This window comes from Podarcis bocagei, assembly GCF_964188305.1.
Source record: "Podarcis bocagei genome assembly, chromosome: 2".
Lineage (NCBI taxonomy): Eukaryota > Metazoa > Chordata > Lepidosauria > Squamata > Lacertidae > Podarcis > Podarcis bocagei.
Genome location: NC_138126.1, coordinates 84,098,664 through 84,119,859, shown reverse-complemented (window position 1 = coordinate 84,119,859; position 21,196 = coordinate 84,098,664). Strand labels below are relative to the sequence as shown.

Sequence of the window (21,196 nt, the reverse complement as noted above, 5' to 3'; positions counted from 1 at the left end):
GGGTTTTTTTTCTTTTAAAGTGGAAAGCATATGGAAATTAGATATGAAAATAGTCTCTCCTTGCACGTTTCAATTAAGCATGTCAATACCTTAATTAAATTGCTCAACTTAATGAGATTTATACCAATGAGTGTGTTTTATACTTATAATAGCTTTTTTGGCTGCTGTTCAGGATGTCAAATAAATTGTGAGAACTGGGATTAAAAAGTAGAAATTGACATTCTGAACTAAAGCCAGTAATTCTTCTAAACTCTTTCTCTTCATTCATGTGATTTTGGAGAATTAATGAACCTTGTAATAACTTTGCTTTTTTAAAAAACAACACTATCTTATCCAGTTCATCTTTATCATCAGTTTCTCTGCCAAAATAGAATCACTGTTACAAGGTATACTTTAACCTATATAATTAGGCTCATCCCCCTTTATATTGTGCTTCTTTTTCTTTCTGAAGATTTATTTCCTGATGAATAGTAAATGGTACCACTCCCACACCATCATTTAGAACTTACATAAAAAGTATGGGAAAACGTAAGACTTTTTGAACTATGTGTTTTATTTTTCAGTCGTCTCAAAATATTTCTCACATCTTTACACTGAGGTGGTTTGGACATTACATTAAACCATGGATTACTTTAAACAAAATAAAAATAAAGCATGGTTTAAACATTTCTAAGATTCTCCTGTCCTGCCAGGGCAGGGAGGAAATAAACCAGAGCCTGGCTTTCTGTTATATATGAGCCAGTCCTCATGGTTGGTTGCCTTCAAATAAACTGCAACCAGGAAGTCAAGTAATTCAGCCCACTCACCATAAAAATTAGGCAATTAACCTACCTACCTAAGTAATCCCACATATAGTTCTTAGAACCCTCATTCAATGTATTTCATATTTAATGTTTCAATATTTCATATTTATATTTCAACCAAGTCCACTCTTTCTTGCCCATCTTTCTGATTCTTCTTCTTGCTCACATTTTGATCAAAAGTCATTTTTCTCCGAGTGCGCTTCTCTCTTTTTTGATGAGCACTATCAAATATGGCAATCAGGTCTTCACTATCTGTCAACAATATGAAAACGGGGTTTTTTTTAACTAATTGAAACAAGCAATTGCTTTATACATATTTCACTTATGAACTGCTATCATTCATTATCTTTTTCATTGTGTCTGTTAAAGATGTAAGAGTTTATGAAGAAATGAATTGGGACCGTTATCATCTGCCTTTAAGACTGGAGCAGTGAGGATGTATGTGCAGGGAAATTTATGTGAGACGGTTTTAAGCAGAATTTGTCTGGGTGTTTAATTCCTTAAAAATAATGTGTTAGAAATGTTGCATCGCTTGCAATTTTTTGTTTTAAAATGATAAGCTGCCAGAACCTTATGGGACAAAAAGTTGACTATGCTGATTATGTTTATTTTCAAATCAGGTGGTTGTTCTTGTCCAAAGTACGTGTAGATACACACACACACACACACACACAGACACACACACACACACTGGCCTCTGCTGGATGAATTCATTCATGTGGACAGGATAATATTCAGGAGGGAAGAAAAATATTAAGTGGAAAAGAGCCAACAGAATCAATCAACAAAATTAAGAAAATCTAGGGGGCTGCGCCAATGTTTTCTCCATGTTTACAATCAACACAACATATGAGAAGTCACACCTCTATGCTGTACTGCTTGGAAGGGTCACAGTTGGCAGCCTGGTCCAATCAAAATGCTAAGAACACAGACACTGTGGGGGAAATGTGTACAGGCAGCTTCCATATTTGCGTACGACCTATTTTGACTGCAATTGTTTCAGCCATGAATAAAAACCCCCACCATGTTGCATTATTGTTGGCTCGCTCAATTGCTACCTTTTCACCTGCTTGGGTTAGGTTTTTACCATAATGGTCAAAATTAGACTACAATTGCAAAATATTAATCTACTGTCTACTGTTATTATTATCAACTTGAAAAAGCAGTCCATCACAGAAGAAAGCTCTAATCACACAAATTAATTTTTGCTAATTTTGTCAGACCATTAAGTTAATTACTTCAATAAACACCTGACAGCAGCACTAGCCCCTGACAGTGAGCAATGAATGAAATCAGTTTTCTGCATTAGTACATTAATGAAATGATAGTTGAGATATTATAGCAGCACAGAACTGGTCAGGATAAATTTATTTTCAAGTAGAGCAAGCAATCTGAACTATCTCAACCTAAAATGATTTTTATTCAGTCGCTGTTTTCTAAAAATCGCATGCTCATTTCTAGGACAAATAAAAACCCCAATATGAAGAAGAACAAATTTATTCTTATGTATGTCACTCTTAAACAAAACTTTAAGATAAGGACTAATTCAGTTAATATTCATTATTCTATTTTTCATCCATAAAACCTTTCTTATGTTTGAGGAGTATCGTAAGGTGGACATTAGGCAGACTATCATTTCAGTGTACATGATAAACCCCTTAAATATTCTGCTGTTCTAAACCATGCAAAAGGAATGCTTTATTCTCAGTGCAAGACCTTTGTTTAGTATCCAAGATTAGGATAAGAAAATATTATCGTTTAATATTTTGATACTTTAAAATTTAATATTACCAGGATTTTTTTAAATAAAAAAATAGTGGTGTTCTCATGGAATTAAACAAATAAACCATCTAATAACTGTCAGGTACTACTTAGTTGCACTTTTCCCCACCTATGCAGTCTTCTAATTTATATAATTACACATTAGTGACTACCTAAGAAAAGCTGACAATGAAGGAAGAGGATTTAAAATTTACTGGAAAAGTTATTGCATTTAGGATGGCAATATGACATATTTTACATAACAGTTATTCCCTATCTAATTTTTATTATACATGCAACAGGTGCATAACTGCACAGAATACAGAGAGCATATGAATACTACAAGAAATATGATACCAATTTCATGCACATTTTAAAATTAATACAATATACGATATACGATATCTTTATTGTCATTGTCCCATACAGAACAATGAAAATTGAAATCTACATAAAACATTCAAAAACCCCTAAAAACTCTGAAACTCCATTTTAAAATACAATATAGTATAATGGGACATCTGAGTCATTATGTTTAGGAATACACTGTAAATTTCAGTCACACTTTACATTGTATGCTTGTATCTATGTTAACAATTATATCCATATTAACACTAAAAAAAATCTCCGATAAGCGTATTAATTATAAAATTTGTATACACAAGTAACTGAAGAGGAAATGGTTTCTTAGGGGTTCTTTGGGTTCTCAGTTTGCTACTATAAATAACCAACAGCACAATTGGATGCATGTCAACTCAGAAGTCTCATTTTTTAAAAAGCATTTCAACTGATCCTATGGAACAAAAGCTGATACCAACACTTAACGTGTAACATCATTAATTTAGATTGCATTCACATGGCAGTTTATTTATTTCCCACATTTTCCCCTAAATGTGAAGTTCTGAATTATATTTGCATGTCCACACAATATGCCCTTTTAAAATGTGGCTCTTTTGGGGGGGTTTATTGGGTTGTTGTTTTTATTCTGATTATGTATTTTGTGGTTTTATATTTTGATTTTATTCTGTGAACCATCATGAGACCTCCAGGTATAGGCCAGTATATAAATTCAATCAATCAATCAAGCCACTTTAGGAACAATAGTGGAATACAGTGTGAGTTTAGTGCTCAATTTCGTTTTATTTGCTTCCAGAAATTATCCATTTGCTAATAATATGGAAAGAAGCCCTAAACTTGCGCTATAGTCCACTAAATTCTACTATGGTTCTAGAAGTGCCCTTTATATCATGTGATAAGATATAATGTGAAAATTAACAGGGAAGCATCATGAAAATGGAATAAGTTGCCATGTGCATGCAGCCCAAACATGTAACTACATGTCTACTCAGAAGTAAATCTCACTGAGTTTGATGGGACAATCTAGGTCTTATCACAAGCTAAAGTGCAGTAAACTTAAGGAGAGATCTGAGCTACAAATGAAGCAAATTTTGACACCATTCTAGGCTATCCTATCTCAGTACAAATGTGTTGGTTGTTGTTGGAATCTGTCTGTCTCGACAGACAATGGAGTGCGTCTCTGGAGGTAAAGCCGAAGTGCAGCACCAAAGTGACCTCCCTGGGGCACAAGCTTGGGCAGTATTTATGGAGGTCCTGGGCTACCCAGACAACAAGACTTGCCTCTTGGCCTCACTGATACGGTCCAAAGGAAAACAGAGCAATACATTTGACACCAGCTTGGCTGCAGGAGTTGCCAGAAGGAGGCATGCAAGGTGCCATCCAACTGCCTTAGGGACTTTATTCTTCTTAGCCTTTTCTTCTGTCAAAGCCATGCTGCAAGGCAGTGGGTATGGATTTTCCCTCATGGTTTACTCCTAAAGCCTTTGTCATAGATGAGTATAGCCGCAAGGCAGCGGAGGTTTGGGGTCAGAGTTTTCCTTCTCCCAGATGGGCTACAGTCCCAGGTTGATGAGCCCCATCTTCCCCTCACTTCCCTCCGCAGCATGAACAGAAACAATCTAGTTGGATCCACTATTGGTTTCATCCGCTCTATCTGCTGGAGCCTGTCTTTGCATCCAGGAGAAGTCCCTAACTCACCGAGGGTTTGAGGCCCATCAGCTGTCCTCACCTAGTTTAGCTGGTCAGTTGTAGGCATTCCTGGGGTGCGGCCACTGTCACATGCTTATATCTTCTAGGAGCCATGGGTGAGAGCTGAATGCAGGATGGAGACCAAATGTGGACAAACTACCCCAGAAAGGGCACATCGTGCCTCCCACCCTATACTAATGTGTGGGTAAGAGAAAGAAATTAGGTAAGTGAGTGTTTGTTCAGTTTTATGAGTTTTCCAAGAACTAAAGAGCTACTTTAGAGACTTGATCATAATCAGGATTTTTTAATTTTACTTTTTTGTTCAACTGGATGCCCCAATGCTACATCACAAATAGATTTTTGAAAGTCCACCCAGCTTCCAAAGCGGGGTTCTCTGTGGCATTCTGGACTGCAATTAAGGAGAGAACTCCAAAACCCTCTTTAGTTGTATGGAACTATTTTCACTGTTCTTTGTATCCTGGCCATAGTGCTCACTGGGCACTTTCCACATATCAGATTAAACTACTTATCTACCATTGAGAAAACTGAGTTTCTTTGCTAGTGAACTATGTTAAATATTTTCAGAGTTGATCATCTGATATCTTGCTGAACCAGCATTGAAAAAAATCTTCAAAATAATTGTATCAACCAGCATTAAAAGAAGCTTTGTGTTAGTACACAATTAAAGATTTTATATGATTAATGTCACCAAAAAGGACAACACTGATTACTCATAACCAGTATAACAAATGAGTTAATGAGAAATCCACAAATTAAGCATGCAACTGCTTTATCCGGGGAGGGGGGTCCATTTCCAGCTTGTAATTTTTATATTGCCACAGTATGTTACATTGCTGCTAAAGAATCTCTTATTTAAGTCCTTAACATAGTAGCAGACTGCTCCACAGCAACTTGTACAGGGCTTTCAGTGTGACTGCCTTGTTTTGTGGAATAGCATCCCAATACTTGTAGTTTCTGAAAACAATTAAATATGTTCCCATTTTGACAAGCATTTTCATCTGAATGGAAAGGGAGGGAGTTTTCTGCATTATGTTTATTTTTATTATTGTTAACCAATTTATTTTTTTTATTTTATGCTTGTAAATCACACTGGCATTTATATGAAAGGTTATTAATTTAACAACAACAATACATTTTAAAGAAATATAGCATATATAGCTCTGTGTGTGCTTCCAAACACTACTCAGAAGGAGATGCATTTTGTAAGAAAAAGGTGGCAAAATCTAGAAGATGCTACAATAATGTCTATAGAGTTAGACCAAAACTATTCCATGCTCCCAAAGAAGCCCCTGGAAGATTTTAATTGTTTTTAGTTGAATTCCTTCAAACACATAAAATACTGTATTTTAGTGTCCTGCCAATGCCAACCGTGCTCTAAGGAATGTTTTTAAAAATGACCTTCCACAGGATGACAGGTAAGCATTTATATATGGTAGAAAATAATGTAGCCTTGCTTCTCCAAGCATGTTCTGCAGCTTTTCATCTGTATTATTGAAATGTTGTTAATATAAAATACACAGGCTAAGGTAGCACAGGTAAACCAAGGTTATGACTAAGGATGGAGCTATAGAATAAAAGCATTTGCACATGTCATTTCAATGTCTTGTTTTAGTATATTTCTGAAGGGTTTCAAGTCAAATACAACTGCTTGGTCCCCCCCCTCCACCCCCCCCAAAGTTAAATCTGGTTTTCATTTCCTTATTTGACCGAGTTCTCTCATAACACTCTGGCAAAGGGAAATTGTGTATGCCATTTCTCTATTGAATTGGAGCAGGATTATTGAATTATATATACACACACACTGTATAGATTTTTCAGACTCAAAATAAAAAATAGCTCTGTAGTAAGCTGTCATTTGAGTTACAGTAAAAAGATAAAGAAATGCTGCTGTTCGGCAAAATTAAACCTGCTCAATAAGAAAAGAATAGTGAGAATGCTTAAAGCATCTGTGTCAAACACTCACCTTGCTGGAGTTGCCTCACAACAAGGAAATTACTGTATTCTCTGAAGGTAGGATCTTGACATCTACAGAGGACCTAAATTCCTGTAGTGCAGACACTTCTTCACATGAGTATAGTAAGGGCCAAGCTAGGTGTTAAGGGAAGTGGTGAGCGCCCTTAATGTTACACAAATCCACTACTTACAGCAGCCCTGTGCACATTTCAGAGACAAAAAGCCATTTGGGCGGGTGAGTTTTGGTAGGAAAATGGAGTGTTCCTGGTAGGAATCCGGATTCTATCCAACCCCACTTGTGGTTTTTTGTTTAGAAAAGAGAGAAGAGCAGTGCACTTAAATATCATGCTTACTGTAAGTCTGCTTACCTATCTCAAGGGACAGCAGCGTTGCAGGCTGGTCGTCGCTACCCAGAACACTCCCCTGGCAAGGATAGCACCGGCTTCCTTCAGCCAGTGGGAATCCCTATTGGGCTTCCTAACCAGCTAGGGAACTAGATCATAGCCACCTGCTTATTTTGCCAATGGCAGGCAACTCCCGGGACATACACTCCTCAGGGGGGCCTTTAGGCTCCACTTGGGTCTGCACCTCGAGCATTTAAAGAGGCCTGACATCCTCCAGGGCTGTTTCTTGTCAGGTCATCCACCCACTTTCTTCATGTTTTTTGCTCCTGTTTTGTTCATGAACTTGCTCTGGACAAACGTTGGTCACCGTATTGGTCACCGTATAGGTCCTCCTTGCCTCAGGAGCAACCCCCTCTGAGGGATTGCTAATGGTTTTGCCAAACCCATTGCATCTGTAATCAATAAAAGTTGTGGCCTTTTTTGACCCCAAACCTATACATTCTTGTCATGAATGAGCCAGCTCCCAGGGAAGGTGTGCAGACAGCTGAGAACCTGGACTCCTGACAATTCTGTCCCCTCTGGTTCTTGTCCTAGATTGGGAGGCAGAGGGGGTGGTAGCACCTGGGCACACATTTACTTTGGCTCTTATGGTTCCAGATTTGCTGTCTGACAACATATGCCTCTCATCCTGAGAAATGGCTACAGATGGTTCTTAGACCCTATTTCTGTCCAATTCAGAAACTGAGAAAACTTTGGACAAATGCAGGGCTTCAAGGGCGAGGTCACAAATTAAACAATGCTGCTTCTGAATAGATTCTCTGGTCCAATACGTTTCGGACTATGTTGGTAATTCATCAGGAAATAATACACTGAGATTACATTAAGCTTCAGAGTCACCAATCTTAGCCTTGTATGGAAACAAAACAGATTTACCTGCTTATTCTTTGAAAATATTCCCTGATGAATAAGTGCTGGAGTTCAAAATATATTGGAAGTCAAGAGACTTACTCTGTGGTGCACTTGTAAACATCTTTCCATTCTTTTCAGAGTTAAAGGCACAATGTTGCTCTTATGTTTACATTATCTAACATTTTAAAAAATGGAGAGGTTTCAATAGTTAACAGCTAGTTAGCAGCAACTAAAATCTACCATTATAAAAGACTGGAGATATTTAAGCAGTACTGATGACTAGTTAGCAGCTGCTAATATCAACTGTTGTTTCCAACACTCAAAAAGAAAAAAAAAATGTTCTTTTGCACTAAAACTGCTGTTTCATCTTATTTTGTTCAAGCAACTAATGCAAATGCTGTTATGCACCATTCTTGCACAGCATGGAACAGGAAATGTCCTATGATCTGGGGGTATGCATCATTTGCTGCATGCTGTGAAAGAAACCTCAAATGCTGCCCTTCATTATCTCTAATGGAATCTCAAGGTCAATGGCCAGTCATAAATGTCCACTTTAAATAAAATATTAGAAGTTCCCTGTCCAATGCCTTTTTATACTGGTTTCTAGGGAGACTAGAAAAGGGTTTAGCTCTTTTAAAAATTATCATACATTTGAGGACTGAACACAGAGATTGATTTACCTCAAATGTACATTTCATATCAGGAAAATGAATAAATTTTTGGCAGAGAATTTCCAGGGCATAACACATGCAACTCCTACCAAACATAGTGAAAAATAGCAACATTTGCTCCCCCTAAGTTAGTCTTTCAAGCCTGACTCAATCACCTATATGTTGCCAGCCCTTATCTCCAGAGAAACAAAGGAAATTGCAATGGTTTGACAAGGGGACAGAATAAAGCATGGTGACGACCCACGATGGATTAAAAGGTAGATTTATTCAAGGCTTTATTAAAACCGTGCCCAAACTGGAAACCCCTAAGTAAAGCTTATGCTAACAGCATTGGGTCAGCGTAGCATAACCACTAAGTCTGAGCCATCATAGGCTACAAAGACTGGATGGCCCCAGTAGCTTTTGGTGTAGGATGACAGTTTATCTGAAAGAAGCAACAGAGGGGGAAAGTCCTTTTGCAAGAAGTTTGGAAAGGTGAACCCCATTCAGCCTTGGTAACCTTCAAGGGAGCAGGAAATGGAACTCTAGACATGTAAGGTTGTGGTTCCTTTAGTCTTGCCACCACTTCATCAACAGCGGGGGAACAGCTCTGCAGGGGAAGCCCCACCCGTTTGGTTTCTACCTTAGTTACATGGTAGCTAAGACTTTGCCTAATAAAGATTGCCTTGAGCCTTGAGGTAGGAGTGTATTTTAGGTGCTGTCTGTGAGCTCATAAATTTCTTGCCTGCAGGCCTTGGCTGAGCAGGTGAAGAAGCTTGTAAAACGGGGCAAGACTTCAGCTGAGAGTTGGTGCAGGAGACCCTGTTTTATTCAATTGAGCATGCAAGGTATGAGCAGGGGCTGGCTGAGGGGTGGACTTGCATTGGGGGTGGGGGTGGGGAGCAGCTCAGAGACCAGGGGTGGCTGCGGCAGCCTCCTGGAGGATTCCCAAGGAAAGGGGAGGAAAAGAGAGGAGCGGAGGCTGAGGGAACATTCCACATGGGAGGGTATTCTAAAAAGGGTGAGAGGCTGCCAGCGCTGCAGGCAAGGGTGACATAACTGGGTTTCTGAGCGCCACAGGGGTGCCACAAAAAGAATGTTGGTCAAGGGAGCTGTGGACTCAGAAAAGACTGAAAACCTCTGCCATAAAACATCCTCATCCGAGGATGAAAGAGAGAGAAAAAGCTGAGAGGGATCCTGTGAATTTAAATCATCGCTTGAGCTGGAGAAAATGAAGGGAAAGCCTCTGGAGAAGAGGAGGGCTGCAAGTGGCCAGGGGAGGGTTGGCAATGTCTTTCCCTTTCCCCTAACAGATGCCTTCTGCTTGATTCCGCCTCCCTTTGTCTGGCTTCTCCTAGCATGCTGGTGTGCTGTTGCTGTCTCCAAGACTTGATCAACATTTTTCTTCTTCTGTTTAGCCATGGAAGGCTTCTCAGGGGCAGTGGGGGCCATGAATAACTGGACCTGCTGGACTTCCATCATGCTGGTAAGGGGCTTAGACCATGCAGACCAGGAAGACAACAGATAGAATTATGTATATTAGAAGGGAAAAGGGAGCTCAGAAGACTGTGAGTAGACTCACGGGAGTGACAAATCCCGAGGCTGTGGGCTGGGAAAAATAGAGCGCCGGATTGACTGGTGAGGCCACAGACAGGGCGAAGGAGCTTCCCTTTTCCTATTCCTTTAAAGCAGGGGTCAGAAACGTTATTCAGCCTTGGGCTGGTCCACCATCCCTCAGACCATGTGGTGGGCTGGATTATATATTTTTTTTGGGGGGGGGAATGAACGAATTCCTATGCCCCACAAATAACCCCAAGATGCATTTTAAATAAAAGCACACATTCTACTCATGTAAAAACAGCAGGTAAGCCCCACAAATAACGCAGAAATGCATTTTAAATAAAAGGACACATTCTACTCATGTAAAAACATGCTGATTCCCAGACCGTCCATGGGCCGGATTGAGAAGGCAATTGGGCCGCATGTGGCCTACGGGCCTTAGGTTGCCTACCCCTGCTTTAACGGTTATCTCTTCAAATGCTTCTTCCTCTCTTTCCTGCCTGAAAGAACAGGCAAAAAAGCAACCACCACCAAGCCGTGTGTGTGTGTGTGTGTGTGTGTGTGTGTGTGTGAGAGAGAGAGAGAGAGAGAGAGAGAGAGAGAGAGAGAGAGAGAGAGAGAGAAACCAAAAGGGTAGGGGAAAAGAACACAGGGAATCCGAGGCAATTTTTTTGTCTTTTTTCTATTTAAAAAAAAGGAAAGGAGACTAAGGGAAACTGCTATCAGTGGAGCCAAGAAGAGATCTGAAGAAAAAAAGTAAATATAGTGAAGAAAGGTAAGTAAACATGACAGAAAAAAGGAGCAAAGCAAAGGTGAGCTGCTTGTAAGAGGAAGGAGAGAAAAACTGATCGGGAGCGAATCATATCCCTGAAGAATTTTCCTTCTGCCTTGTTATCAAGACAGAGACTAGGCCCAACCCAACAACCCTGCAATATTCTCCTGAAATTTATCAGGGACACATTTATTCTCGCCCCTCTCACATAAGTTATCACAGTGCTTTTTTCTGGGGGGACACTGGCATACGCATACCCCTAAATATTTTGTGAATCTTAGTTTGGCCTTATTGAGGGGCAGTATTTCAATATGAGTCGGAAAATGAGAGTTTTCCTAGGAAAAAACATTTTCTTAGGGGGGAAAAAGCACTGAATTATCATACTGGATCTGGTGCCTGGATCTGGTGCCTGACCACCTGCTGGTAAGTACTAAGATTTTCCAAATCTTCTCAGTCTTTCTTCTTGAAATTTGGTTTTATAGTGTATGGCATACAATGCTAAGGTCTTGTTTGTCTACTTTAAATGCAGCAGAGCAGGATGTTCATAAACCTGTTTACCGCCCTGCTGGAAAGACAGTGCTAACAATAACTTATGACTGCTGACTGTGATCCATGCTGTCCAGCTATATGCATACCTCTGATCCCCCTCTGTGTCCTCTCCACGAAGCAGCCATGAAGAGCTGTCATCATGTCAATGCAATAATTTGGCTGCTGTAGGTGCAGCTGCAGAGCTAATGTTTGACAACTTCCTTTGGCAGCACAGCCCTGCTCTAAACAAGCTTATTGTTTCATCTTTTACAGAGAAGCTTTTTGCAATTCTGAGAGATCAGTCCTAGGGGACACAAGCTGAGCAACCCCTGCTGGAACTTTACAAACACACAGAAAGCTGTCAAACAATTAAACCACACCTCCACTGTCAAAGGCTCAGAGCTCTCTTTTCTTTCAAGCCTACTGCTGAGAGAGCTGCTGCTTAACAAAGGTACTTCAGGGATCTGACAAAGCGGCAACCTTCAAGCTTTGCCTGATACAGAACAAGTGTACATTGCTAAAGGAGTCCACATGATACGCAGCACACCATAAATATTTATTTGCCATGACAACTAAACTGAACCAAGGCCAGAATCTTTATTCATACTCCAAATAAGCCACTAATCTGAATGAACATAATAACATCAACGTGCTCCCTAGTAACTACCCAAAAGCTGCTTGCTTAAATCAGTAATAGTTCCCACCCCAAAAGTTGAGGATGAGAAGGGGTGAGCATTAAAGCTTCCACCTTATATCTAACTTCCCAAGTCCCAGGTAGGTGACCAGCTGGGAAAGCCCAGGGGATCAGATAGACAACACCAAGCTATAGCAGCCCTAGGAGGTTGCTCCACAGCAATCCATCATCCTGAGCCCATCTCTGCCTAGCTACATTCCCTTCCTCCTAACATTTACTCATAAGTTCTACTGTATTCTGTGGGGCTTGCTTCCAGGTAAGGGTGCATAGGTCTGCAGTCTAAATCTGTATCAAGCATATACAAAGTGTAATTTAAAAAACAAAACAACAACAACATTGCTCCATCCTAAGATAAGAACATAAGCATTTTCTTGATATACCAGCCTAAGGTACATTAGAGTTTGCAATAGGAATAGTGGGTGCAGTATGAATACAAAATCCTTCGTTAGCAAAGCACAGGCTACAGTAGCTATTATTTGACTACATGCTCATGATCTGTTACAAGGCAAGAGAGAGAAAGATATACCCTTCTATAATTCATTGGTAAATGTGGTAAAATGAGAAAGGCGGAGGGAGGAATGAAGAACAAAGAAAATTAGTTCATTTTATTGCTAATCGGGGGGAAGCCTTTAGTCTTACAGCAACAGTCACATTAGTCCTGTCCCTGTCATAGACTTCCACAGGAAACTAATTATTGGTAGCAATTTCCACTTAGATCACATATAAGAAGCAGTTTGAAATTTAAAAAGAAATGGGTAGGCATCGTGAGAATGTTTGCATAAGTCTGCGAAGCCAAAATAGCTGTCAGCTCTCGTCCTACAGCACATCTCTCACAAGCCATGGCACATACATACATACATACATACACACATACATAAAATGTATGCTAAACTACAGGGTGTAACAAAGCCAATGGTAACAGTTCCAAAGTTGTATCACTGAACCTTTTGAAACTATTCATCACGGCATCAGATTTTATCTTTTTTTATTTCTAAGTTGGAAAAACTGTAATTGGAATCAGTAACAAAAACAAAAGCAAAAACCATAAATCCAGTGTATTATTAATAGAGTTCATTATTAACAGCCAAACAAAATACAAACAGAGAATTTGTAAATGGATGGAAACATATGGATTACAGATCATGCTGTCTGGAACGGACACTTTGCAAAACACAGTGCAACACATATCTATGGCAGATAAAAATGTGCATTATTTTAAGCAGCTACAAACTACAAGCAGTTTACTGGGAAGATGCAGTATTTTATTTTTTTCTACTTTATTTTATATTGTCATGTAGGCAACCAAATTCATCTGATGCATGTGTCAGGTCAGGTTGTTGAAAGCTTTCACCCAGTGGATTTGTATATACAGTGGAAACTTGGGTTGTGAACGTGATCCATGCGGGAGGCACGTTTGCAACCCGCAGTGTTTGCAACCTGCAGCTCCGCGTCAGTGCACGCACAGGTCATGATTCAGCACTTCTGTGCGCATGCAAAGCGAGATTTAGCAGTTTTGTGCATGCGCGAGCACCGAAACCCAGAAGTAACCCGTTCTGGTACTTTTGGGTTCGGCACGGTGCGCAACCTGAAATCGCATAACCTGAAGCGTCTGTAACCCGAGGTACCACTGTACATTCATTCATTCATTCATTCATGCATCCATACATAATTTTATTTGGATGCTGCCTTTCCAGAGTTTGAACCATGTTCAAGGCAGCTTACGACATGAAAAAAATGCATAACTACAACACCACATAAGCAATAAATAAAACATTTGAGAATGTCTGCAAATGATTCTCTTCTTGCTTTTGCAATCTTAATTGATTTCTTTGTATCAATTATGCTCATTGAGTGATGAAATATATATGAAGTAAAAGTGAGAAATAACACTTTCTTGGCTGAGTCAGAGAGTTTTGTGGTGTGTTTTTGTTGTTGCGATTGTTGTCCAGATCATGGCTGCTGCTTGCCTCTGGATGGACGCTGCTGTAGGCAAATTTCCTCCCAGAACAAAAAAAGAACAAAAGTATTTGCCTTCCCCATGACTAAAGAAAGAAAAAACAAGCACACATGACACAATTGCCATGATATCACATCTCGTATGGGAAAGCCCGTGGGGTGCTGTGGCAAGAGTGGTGGACTTGAATATGAGAAATTGAAACCCCTCCTACTGGTGCAGTAATGAAATGCTAGCACATTTGCAAACCTAAGCCGGGTCCAGTATGGTTTCAAATTGGATGAAAGACTGCATGTTGAGTTTTCTGCATTGCAGGAGTTGGACTGGATGACTCTCGAGGCCTTCCAACTCTACAATTCTATAATTATATGATTCATTTCCACTCAGCTGTGAAGTTCATGGGTGGCTTCCCTTAACTTTAAGCCATGTTTTGACCTTCAGTGAGGAAGACACAACTCTCATAAATAAACTGGGTGAGATCATACAATCTGAGAAATTCCATGGAAAATATCACTTCCCAGCTTTCTGCTGAGCATGGTAGAAGCCTGGAATGACAGCATTCGGGATTAATCAAGACCTTCTCTCATCCACTCTCCCTTATCTATCATCACCAACAAAAACAGGTTTGTCTGAATTATAAAAGCATAATAGTCTGCATTGCCCAGAACACAGAGCGTTTCACCATAATTACTGTGGTAAGGGAAAATAGGGATATGCACTCTTATTTGGTTTCATTTTTCATTTCCAAGCTTTCATTCTGGCACAATACTTGGGTAGCAACCTAAGTGCTTCAAAATGACACGTTGTTCTATATAATCTCAGTAATTAGTAAGGTTAAATTGACATACTTAGAGGCATCCAAAATTCCCCAAGGGAAGTGAGGTAAGTAAATACAAAGTATAATTACTGAAGTGGTCCTGTATGTACTGCTCTGGAACTTGATATTTTATTTGTGCTAACTATGCTTTTAGTAGCAAAAATGATTAAAGAGTAGAAAAATTAAATAATCTAGCAAAAGCAAACTGCTATGTAAATCATATTGAAAGTTTTTGCTTATGCCTCTATGCAACAAGCTTTGCTTTCCACACTGGTGGCAATCAGCAGGTAACATTATGGGCAGGCTTGTAACACAGAACGGTTTGAAACTAAAGCTTCACTTTATTCACACAAATACAAAAGCTACTTTATAACTCAGCTTAGCCTTTAAAAAAAAAGCAAGGTAGGTAAGAACCTGAATCATTCCACTTATTCTCAACCTAGCATCCCTGATTAAAGCTATCCTAGGCTAAGCCTCTAATTAACACACAATAAACTTACATATAACAATATTTAAGCAGAGCGCAGCCTACGTTGACTTTAGATACCTCAGTTATAAGACCCAGTGAGGAAAGTCATCCATATCCGAAATAAAACATATAGGAAAGGGGTGTAGCACACTGAAGGGGACCTGGTAATTTATAGCTGTCCTCTCACTGCAGTAGTAAGGGGAAGGACACTCAGTTAAAAAGACAGAAGTACAAGGCTTGGTAAAAGGTTTACATCCTTTCCCAGGAAGAAAACTATGACAAGGACAGAGCCATTTTGGGACAAAGAATGGCTAAAGAATAATCTTGCTTCCATAAATGCTGGCCAAAAGATTTTGCTCCAATTGCCAGTTGGACTAGGATTGCGTGGCGAGTTCCCGCCCCCCACCAAGGTAAATAAACACACGAGACACCATAATTAAGGTTAATTGGGCGAATTAGGCCACAACTTTATTGAATTCAGGAATGAGAGGCATTGGCTTAGGCATTGGTCCTAACGACTATCCGGCTCCAGCCCATTTGCTGGAGACACGGTGAAGGGTTAACACTAATCGGGGGAGTCTCCCGCCGAGGCACGTCGACTAGGAGCTCCCCCGGGTCACCGCTCTGGGGCGTGCCTTTGGCCCACACCTCCATAGGCTTCGGACAGGGCCATGCCCCCCGGAGTCCTTTAACGGACCACCCTTCGTTCACTGGGGGGAGGTGATAGCGTTCCTCCCCCCCCACATCCTCTTAACCCCTTCTTACCAATGCCTACCGCCAATGCCGAAGAGTTGTGACGAGTTGCTACGAGGTAGGCGAAAAACCAAAAGGCTGGAAATTGCCAATTGGGAAAAATTCCTACCATGCCCCTTGCGGCGACAGGCCGAAGCCCATAGCAAAGTCAGACCTACCTAAAGCCCAACTAAAGGGAGGGAGGGTGGGAAAACGTGGGGCTAGCCGGAGAAGAGAGGGCGAGCCCCCTCCGCTCCGGCCCTAAATAGGGCAGGCCACGCCCCCTCCAGCCAGCCGATTGGCTGGCTGGGAGGCGTGGCCGGACGGGATTCCCCTGCTCTCGCGGGGGCTGAGACCAGCCCCCGCTCACGTGGGGAAGGGCGTGATGCCCGCAACCCCACCTCCTGGGGCAGGCCCGGAAGTGGCTTTGCCATAGCAAAGGGGAAGGGCATTCTGGTAGTTGTCACTAGTCAGAAGTACAAGGGCTACTGGGTTGTGCTTTATGTTTGACTGAAATGTAACCAGCGGTGTTGTTAAAACAAAGAAAGCTGATTTTGCATCCCCTTTCTTGTGATTTATTCAGAGTCAGTTCAACACAGATTTAGAAATACGTAAATGCAGACAGGACAAACATTCCATTCATTCATTCTGATTATTTGATTCATTGTAGGGAGCAAAACAAGAATATTTGTGGTGTCATTTAACAGGCCTGTGCTGGCTAAGGAAGTTAGGGTGGGAGATTTTGTTTTGTTTTGGTGTATTATCATCTCTTATGAAGCTTGACAATGGATCATCTCGCAAAAAGCATACTGCGCTTTTTTTCATGCTGTTCCAGAGAGTCCCAACCCTCCATAGCAACTTTTCTGGAAGTGCTGGTAAGGTCAAATCACCTCCCCAGTCCTTCCCCAAACATGAGCAAAACTCTGCAAAGTACAACTTTGGATCCAACCCATTATGTGTAATTAGATGACCTTACAGAGTATGGGCAGAATATCATAATCCAAGATGACCTACATCTTTTATATTTTAACATGGGAGTTGAATAATATTGAAGTCAACAGGGTTCTCCAATACAAGCTCATTTCCAGTTTGAGAGCAGCCTTAGATCCATTTGACACAGCAGATGTAAAGCCTTGTTGAGAGAGTGCAAGATAAATAGGTTAAATAAACTTCAGACATATAATGATGGCACTGCAGTTTGAAAGCATGACTTAAAATAAAGCTGTAGGCTGACTCTACTTCTAACTTGTCCCGAGCTCCACAACAAGGAAAACTTACTATTGTTCAAATACTCACTATAGTAGCACAGAGAATATACTGTATACAAAATGAGGATGATCCATAAAATCAAAGATGCATAAAAGTTCAAGGTGCCCATATATTCTAAAAGGATGTGTGGTGGTGGTGAAATATTCATTTTCAGGGCAGGATACAAAATAATACAACAAACAATACAAATAAACAAACAAACAACAGAATAAAACAGATGTCAGTGGAATCCAAACCACAAATTAAAAGCTTGAGAAAGTAAAAGAGCCTTTGCCCGGATGAAAAAGTCAATAAAATAGGTGCCTAATAAGCCTCCCTGAGGAGAACATTCTATTCTATTGTTGTTATTTGCTTACAATAAAATGGAATATAAATTGTAATGCATAAATAAGCAGGATGCCACACCAGAGAAGGCCACCTTCCCAGTTACTACCCACCTCACTTCAGATAGCAGAACCTTTCGGATAACCAACTCCTATTGGAACAGGCAATTCTGTTTTGAGCTTTATAATTGTGTAAGCATTTAAGAGTGAAGTTTTCATCAGTGAGCCTAATCAGCAGTCTACTGGTTTCCCAAGAATACCAAAGTAACATATTTGCAGTCAATGACACATTAGAATAGTCTTATCTGGATGTCACCAAAGCACGGCCACACTACCCCTGTCCAATAGGGGTCACAACTGCTTCACCAGCCTTAGCTTGGTAGAAAAGGCATTATGTGCCACTGAGGCTCCCATGGAAAAGCTGAATCTATGGGCACCCACCAAACTGGACAATTTATCCTTTAAGGCAGGGCAGCTGCCAAGACCCCAAATTTGGCTGTGGCAGCAAAAGGGGATGGGAAACAGGCACAGGGCTGGGAAACTTCCCCTTTCCAATAATCAGACTGATTGTTTCATGAGTGGACAGGTGCTATAACCCATGCCCTTGTCAGGTAACTTTCATGAATCATCTGAGGAGCAGGGCTGCCTGCCTCTGTGTGTATGTATGTGTGTCCTGTGTATGCCTGTGTTGCATGGGCAGTCACACTCATCACTAAAATGTAGTCTTCAGAGGGTTGGCCAAAGGTGAATATGGTTTCAGGCCAAAAGAGGATAGTCACCCTTGCTATAGAGGGAGTGAAACCCCACCCAAAAGAGATTAAACCCCACCCACCCAGGCAAACAAACCACCTACCAACCAACAGTATTTCTATCTTCTCTAGACAGAGTTTCAGGGTTTGGGTTTTTTTTTAATTGAGACTGCATTCTTTTAAAAAGTTATTTATTAAGAAAATACGTTTACTGCTTAAAGAACTATGTATAATTTGAACACGTCCAATAAGGAGTAACATAAGCAATTTGAGCTATACAAATCTATTTGAGGATTAGCAATGTTTAAAGTTCCTGCTGTTTTCAAGTGGGTTGCAACTGAAGAGGTGATTTATGGAATAGTTTCTCCCCATTAAGTATTAGCAAATGGTCTCTCCATCCTCAGAGTACTAAGCAATATTCCTGAAGCAATGAGGTAACATTTAGGTCTTTCTGGGCAAGGATGCATTCAAGCATTTTGACTAAATCAAAAAATGTCTGTCACTTATCCAAGGTCAGAAAACAACACCCAAGGATAAGGCAAATCGCTAGTTAAATGGGTGTCACATGGCATCTCACATGGAACGTTCAGAAAAAATAGCAGTTGCATTCAACACAACCCAGTAGTTTGCAGGAGTTTAGCTGGCACTGAAAACAATTAAGAAACAGTAGATTTCTTGGTGTATTAATATTATTCAATAATAATAATAAATTTTATTGATACCCCACCCTCCCCAGCCAAGACTGGGCTCAGGGTGGCTAACAACCAATAATAAAAACAAGTTGATTAAAATACAATTTTAAAAAACAAGATTAAAATATAACATTAAAACATTAAGATGCAGCCTTAATGTGTTTAGCATGATCACTGCTATCCATATACACCATTAAAACTCTTTATATATTTGAGCTCAAAATGATACTCAGTTTTATCTCAGTATTTTTGATTTAATTCAGTTCACAGGCTTGGCAATCAAGAGCTAATGCTGTAGACCTCACAGTTAGAACCACAAGGCAACTGGCATATAATCTGAATTTTCATTTTCTTCTCCCCATGAGAGAGACCATGCACTGACAGGAACTTTAGTACATCGGCTTTCTCTCAGCTCTCCAATCTATCTGCTTGCTATAACCACTTTATTTGCCTGAACACTCATTTCCTATTTACACAGTGTTGAGGTGAAGATTATCAAGCCTATGTATATTGCCCTGAATTATTATTGTTCCACATGACTACTGAAGCAAGGTAGCACAAAGTATATTATAGCTTTTTCAGTGGTTGTTCTAATACTTTTTTGTCTTCTTTTATGCACACTAGGTGGGGGGAGAATAGCATTAGAATTTGTTAAGAAGATTACATGACCAATGGGTGGGGGAACCAAGCCACTACAATGTTCAGAGCACTGTAGAATATGATGTTGTTACTAAAATGGTAAAGTGTGGTTGGTAACCATTAAAGCAGTAAATTATAGTTATTATTATCTCTGTCAGGGTTGGGAGACTAAGCCAGCCAGGCAAGTTGTTGAGTCTTTGGGCTTTTTAAAGCATTTTTCTTTAAAAATCGCTCTAGTTGCCATATGTCCACCTGGACGCCATTTTGAAAGTCTGATTTCTGGACGTGACTGGGGAAACCCAGACACATGGCAGCCCTACACCTAATGTCCTCAGCTGTGAGATACCCTACCCTATAATTCTACCCAGTTCTTTTTTTCCTTAAAAAATGTTTAGGGGTACTCTCATTTTCCTACTCATACTGAAATACTGCCCCTCAATGAGGCCAAACTTAGATTCACAAAATGTTTAGGGGCATGCATACCCCCAGGAAAAAAGCACTGATTCTACCCTAAAAATGGCCAACTCCTATGTTGCCAAACTAGTGTGAGACATGCTTCAGTTTAAAAGCTCTACAGTGGTACCTTGGCTTACAAACACCTTGGGTTACAGACACTTCGGGGTACAGACTCCACTAACCCGGAAGCAGTACCTTGGGTTAAGAACTTTACCTCAGGATGAGAACAGAAACTGTGCGGCTGCGTGGCGGCAGCAGAAAGCCCCATTAGCTAAAGTGGTACCTCAGGTTAAGAAGGGTTCCAGGTTAAGAACAGACCTCTGGAACGAATTAAGTTCGTAACCAGAGGTACCACTGTACTGGGTAAAAAGCAAACTGTGAATGCATCCACAGTTTCTCCCCACACTTGTGTATTGTTTCTTTGGATTAACAGGCATAAAGTTTCTTTTTTTATAAATATTTATTAAGGTTTTTACAATGTTACAAAATGAAAAAGAGAAAAGAAAAAATACAAAATAAAAATAGTTAAAAACAATTCAATCTTTTCATCACTTATCTTTCATTTACTTGTTTCCCGGACCTCCTCATACCTCCCCTTTTTGTATTCCAGTTCAATTTATTTGTTCAGCAATTCCTTTCTCTCCTTATTTTATCCTGATCTTTAATCTTGATATATTGTAACCTAAATTTACCTGTTAAGAATCCAATTTTTTTTCATATTCTTTTATACCATTACAGCTAGAAACCCCTTAACTTCAATCCAACATCATTCTAACATTCATTAATTTTACAATATTTCTGTAAATAGTCTTTAAATTTCTTCCAATCTTCTTCCACCGAAGGCATAAAGTTTCTTATAAAATAATATGAACCCTTACTTGTAAATATTATTTTAAAGTAATTATGCTAAGGTATTTATTTTCTATATAGCAGTTTCTTTTAGCTAAAATTGAGCTCTAAATGTAAGGAGAATAGCAAAAACTGGCTACAGTTTGAAAAATTCTGGATGAGAAAACTTTTTATATATGCCTACATGCTCTAACAGACCATCATTT

At 40.0% G+C, this 21,196-nt stretch overlaps 1 protein-coding gene and 1 long non-coding RNA gene across 3 annotated transcripts in view; one reads left to right on the top strand and one right to left on the bottom strand.

Annotated features, from left to right (window-relative positions):
• The window catches only part of SLIT3 (slit guidance ligand 3), a 422,071-nt gene that overhangs the window by 208,352 nt on the left and 192,523 nt on the right, over nt 1-21,196 (bottom strand). The gene's annotated exons all lie outside the window — the stretch shown is intronic.
• Nucleotides 10,416-11,740, top strand: LOC308581967. Its single transcript, XR_014005418.1, has 2 exons — nt 10,416-10,822; nt 11,621-11,740. It is a non-coding gene; the product is annotated as an uncharacterized lncRNA (long non-coding RNA).